Genomic DNA, 5,426 nt, shown 5'->3' on the forward strand with positions numbered 1-5,426 from the left:
GCAGCCTTCACTGTCTTTATAGCCACTGTAGCGGGAGGGCTCTCTATGTGTCTGCTGTTGCCACGGCTCCTCAGACACATTTTATTCATATTATTAAACGGTCGTCATGTCCCTGGAGCGATGAAGTGATGACGCGACCAAAAAGCGCGACTAATCACAAGCGACTTAAGCGACTATAGTTGCTGAAGTAGTGCTCTGTGTGAATGCACCTTTAGAACAGGCTCATATTACCCAAACGCCAGCTTATTTCATCCATCGGGGTGAAATAAATCTTTCTCTTCTGGGTGGTTGCCATAGCAGCTCGTGTAATCTTTGCTCCATTGATGATGGCTTTTTGGGTTGATTGACCCACTTCATACCAGCTGTAATGGAATCGGATACCCAGATTTTCCCATCGCGGGGTATGTTGACCAAGAGTTTTGGATTGAGTCAGAGTTTGTTAACCCTCCTTTAGGGAATACCCCCCTGGTCGGCCTGTTTTATGGAAATTTGTGTCCAATTTAAAAGGTTGAAACACTGCAATTTAAAAATAATTAGTTTGAGCATTTTAAACCTGCTGCCAAGTTTTCCCAAATTATTGAAAATTTGTGTTTTGAGTGAATTCTGATTTATTTTATTTTATGTTTGGTTTTTGACTGTCAATGTTGTGTATTTTGTTTTGATCCGTTGTTGTATGTATTGTCTAGTGGTGTTTTTACCTTTTTGTCTTTCTTGGCAGACACAACGGACACTTTTGATTTGATTGATTTTATTTTTGAACATGTAAAAAAACAAAACAATACATATAAAATAAAAGCAATGTTATTACAAAACAAGCTAAATTCCAAAATTAGTAAAAAATTTACACGTTCAAAAAAGGGGTAGAAAGAAGTCTGACTTATTTAATCCTACCTCTCTTAAGACCAGTATAACCATTTTATCCATAAGCTGCTTACAGAACATATACACCTATACATATTTATATACAATGTACATATAACAATATTATATACCACCCATGAACAAGTTATATTGAAAATGTAAGCTACCTATGTACGTATGAACACAATAATTATATTATTGGACTCGAGTCATTAAAGATTAAAGATGTTGTGTATTGTGTTTTGATCCGTTGTTGTATATATTGTCAAGTGGTGTTTTTACCTTTTTGTCTTTCTTTTGTAAATTAACAATTAAAAACACCACAAAAGCAGTCACATAGTTACATGTGTACTATTAACATACTTAGCAAACGTTAAGGTAGTGACATAGTCTCTGTGCATGCGTTGAAAAGATCGGGCCTCATCACCACCGAATCCTTTCTCGGACCGATGACAGGCCCTCAGAAAATTTAGATCTAGGCTGCGTCCGAATAGTCCCTCCTATCAACTTTTCTTTTACCCCGTGGATGATGTCACGGGGTTAAGGAAAGATGTTAGGGAGTTAGGGAAAGGCCATCACATTTGGTTTGACAATCAGACGCTCTTCCACTAGGTGATGTAATAATTCGACGGCAGTGAAGGTTAGTGACGTCTGCCGTGGAGAAAAAAATACGAATTTTCCGTAAAGGATGCATCAGTGTTTCCTAGGCCAAAGGAGGTTATAAAGGAAGCATTGAATCTCCTTTCCTTAGCTTTTGGAGAAGTGAAACGCTCCTTATCATAGCCACCACTTATTAACTCTGTCGTGGGTTAACAGTGGATAGGAAAGGAGATAGGAGGGACTATTCGGATGCACACTAAATATATATAATATTGTTATGGGAGGTGCCTCCTGGCCTCTCAGCCTGCCCTTCCTCCCTCTCACCTAACACACCTGATTCAGATCAGTAATCAGGTGTAGAGGGAGGAGGAGCTGTAGGAAAGGGCTGACAGGACCAGAAAGAAGGAGGCACAACCCCATCGACCAGTAGCAGACATGTGGGAAGAGTCACTCAATGTCAGTAAGTTTGATATTTCAGTTTGGACTGGAGAATACTCTCATCCTGTTTTTGTGTTACTTCATTTAGATTTTGTGTTTTGTACCTGTTAGTAGTTTAGAACAGGAGTTCTCAAGCTTTTTAGGTGGAACCACCCCATTTTTTATTTCAAAATCAAGTATCCCTTTGTCCAACTACAACATTTTGCTTAGAAAACTATTTAAAAACAGCTATAGAGCATAACGATGAAATGAATGAGTGACAACACACATTTTAAATAATCTAATTGTGTAAAGAAACAGTGTTTAGTGCAATGGTTCTCAACCTTTTTTTGGATCGTGAACCCAAGTTGATATCAAGAAGTCAGTTTTTGGTCATGTTTGAACTATATATACTGTATACACACTGAACAAAAATATAAATGCAACACTTTTATTTTTGTTACCATTTTTCATGAGCTGAACTCAAAGATCTAAAATATTTTCTAAATACATAAAAGACTGATTTCTCACAAATATTCTTCACAAATGTGTCTAAATCTGTGTTAGTGAACACTTCTGTTTTGCAGAGATAAGCCATCCCACCTCACAGGTGGGATGGCTTATCAAGATGCTGATTAGACAGTGTGATTATTGCACAGGTGTGCCTTAGGGTGGCCACAATAACAGGCCAACATGAAATGTGCAGAGCAAAAACAAAAGTGTTGCATGTAAATTTCTGTTCAGTATATATATATATATATATATATATTTCTGCTTTTTAATTTAAATGGATTTATATTTCACAATTCAAAGTATAGAAATATAGCAGGAAAGAGGATTAGGGCCACTGGAAAACTTTTTTTTTTTTTTCCCCCAGTGCCCCTAACCCGCTTCTGTAAATATGAGATTATGTTGTTTTACAAAAAGAATATACATTTCAAAAATCTATTTAAATTTTTCTGAAATTTAAACTCCAGATGACAACACATGGGGTTACAAGCCCAAGGTTGAAAAACAATGATTTATTGGTACCTGAATAGATTTATTTCTATTGTTTTTATTACTTCCGGTCACCGGTATTTGTTCATTTTCCTCTCTCTCTCTCTCAAGCACCCCCTGTAGTGCCATTGCGTACCCCTAGGGGAACACGTACACCTATTTGAGAAACACTGGTTTACAGGGTGAATGCTGGGTGCGACGGCCCTGTATAGGGTTGGCCCCGTGTCCTCCCTAGATGAAGCTTCATGAAGCCTCTTTTTAAATTGGTTCATTCCAGCAGGAAGCTTCTTAAGGCTTCATTTGCTCTACTATGTCATCTACTGAACAAACAATATATATCAGGCAAATACATCTCTTTGACATACATTTTGAATTGTGTGGAATTCAATGCATGTATTTTGTCTATGTTCATGAGCAGCATTATTTGAATGAAAAATGTTGGCATTATGGAAATATATATATATATATATATATATATATATATATAGTGGGTTTTGAACATGTAAAAAAAAAAAACAATACATATAAAATAAAAGCAATGTTATTACAAAACAAGCTAAATTCCAAAATTAGTAAAAAATGTACACGTGCTCTGTGTGAATGCACCTTTAGAACAGGCTCATATTACCCAAACGCCAGCTTATTTCATCCATCGGGGTGAAATAAATCTTTCTCTTCTGGGTGGTTGCCATAGCAGCTCGTGTAATCTTTGTTCCATTGATGATGGCTTTTTGGGTTGATTGACCCACTTCATACCAGCTGTAATGGAATCGGATACCCAGAGTTTCCCATCGTGGGGTATGTTGACCAAGAGTTTTTGGATTGAGTCAGAGTTTGTTAACCCTCCTTTATGGAATACCCCCCTGGTCGGCCTGTTTTATGGCAATTTGTGTCCAATTTAAAAGGTTGAAACACTGCAATTTAAAAATAATTAGTTTGAGCATTTTAAACCTGCTGCCAAGTTTTCCCAAATTATTGAAAATTTGTGTTTTGAGTGAATTCTGATTTATTTTATTTTATGTTTGGTTTTTGACTGTCAATGTTGTGTATTGTGTTTTGATCCGTTGTTGTATGTATTGTCTAGTGGTGTTTTTACCTTTTTGTCTTTCTTGGCAGACACAACGGACACTTTTGATTTGATTGATTTTATTTTTGAACATGTAAAAAAAAAAAACAATACATATAAAATAAGAGCAATGTTATTACAAAACAAGCTAAATTCCAAAATTAGTAAAAAATTTACACGTTCAAAAAAGGGGTAGGAAGAAGTCTGACTTATTTAATCCTACCTCTCTTAAGACCAGTATAACCTCCACAGATCCCACATTACCCAACAGAAAATGCATAAAATGGGCTTCTTAGCAACAGACATCTGCTCTCAGTGCACCCAGAATACAGCGGATTCCTATTTACATGCCTTATGGCTTTGCTCCCCAGTTCAACACTTTTGGATTCTAATCACTGAAAAACTGTCCTCCATTTTGGACTACAGAATTCCTTTATCTCCAAATCTTTGTTTGATTGGAGACCTGACAATGCTTCAACCTCCAGCAAACCAATCACAATCAATCCTTGCGGCACTAGCCATAGCAAAAAAAACAATATTACTAAATTGGAAAGACAAAAAATCCTTAAACATAAACCAATGGCAAAATCTCCTCACAGAATTTATTTCCATGGAAAAGATGTCTGCTCTCAGAAAACAAAAAAAAATAACGTGCTTTGAGGAGCGTTGGACTCCTTTTTTAATTGCATTAAATCTAAATTTTTAAAAGCCTGACGATCTAGCCTGCAAGCGACTGCCAGCACCACTCTTTACTAACGCACTAGCCCAACTGTAGGCCGGGGCCACCTTGGGCCTCTGGGGTGGTCTTGGTCAGGATGGCTGGGGTGGGTTGCCGGGGTGCCTTGTTGCCTCAGCACGGGTGTGCATTCCTTCTGGGTGTTCACGGGGTCCCGGGGCTGTTTGATTTGGCGCCGTTGCCCCTTGCATGCGCATCTGGTTGGTCTCTGGGGCTGGGGCCCTGCGTGCTCCCCTGCCGCTCCTTCCCCTTGCTCCCTGTCCCCCTGTCTCGTCCTCCCCCCCTCCTCCTCCTTTGCTCTTGCGCCCGCCATCCTGTGGGGTTGGGTTTGGGGGGCTCCCGTTGGCCGGGGGCGCTGGTGGGGGGGGCTGTGGCTCCCGCCTGGGGGGCGGGCGGTGCCGTGCCGGGTGGGTTGGCTGGGGGGTGGTCTCGTTGGGGGGCCTGGGGTGGTGGGGTCCTTGGCTCCGGTCCGGGGGGATCCGGGGTGGGGGTAGCTTTGGGGGTGGCTGCTGCCCGGGGTCGGCGATTGCCTCCTGGGTTGCTGGGTGGCGGGGTGTGGCTGTGGGTTGCTCCGTCGGCCCTTGCGGGTCCTTGGCTTGGCTCCCTGGGGCGCACCTTTGCTACGGATGTCGCTTGCGCGACGAGCTAGGCGGGGCCCCCTCGGGGGCTTTTTGTACGACCGCAATGGCCGGGGTGTGGACGTTATGGCTAGGGGGTGGGGTGAGGGGTGCTATGGGGCCTCCCCGG

Source organism: Gouania willdenowi, chromosome 5, assembly GCF_900634775.1.
Source record: "Gouania willdenowi chromosome 5, fGouWil2.1, whole genome shotgun sequence".
Taxonomy (NCBI): Eukaryota; Metazoa; Chordata; class Actinopteri; order Blenniiformes; family Gobiesocidae; genus Gouania; species Gouania willdenowi.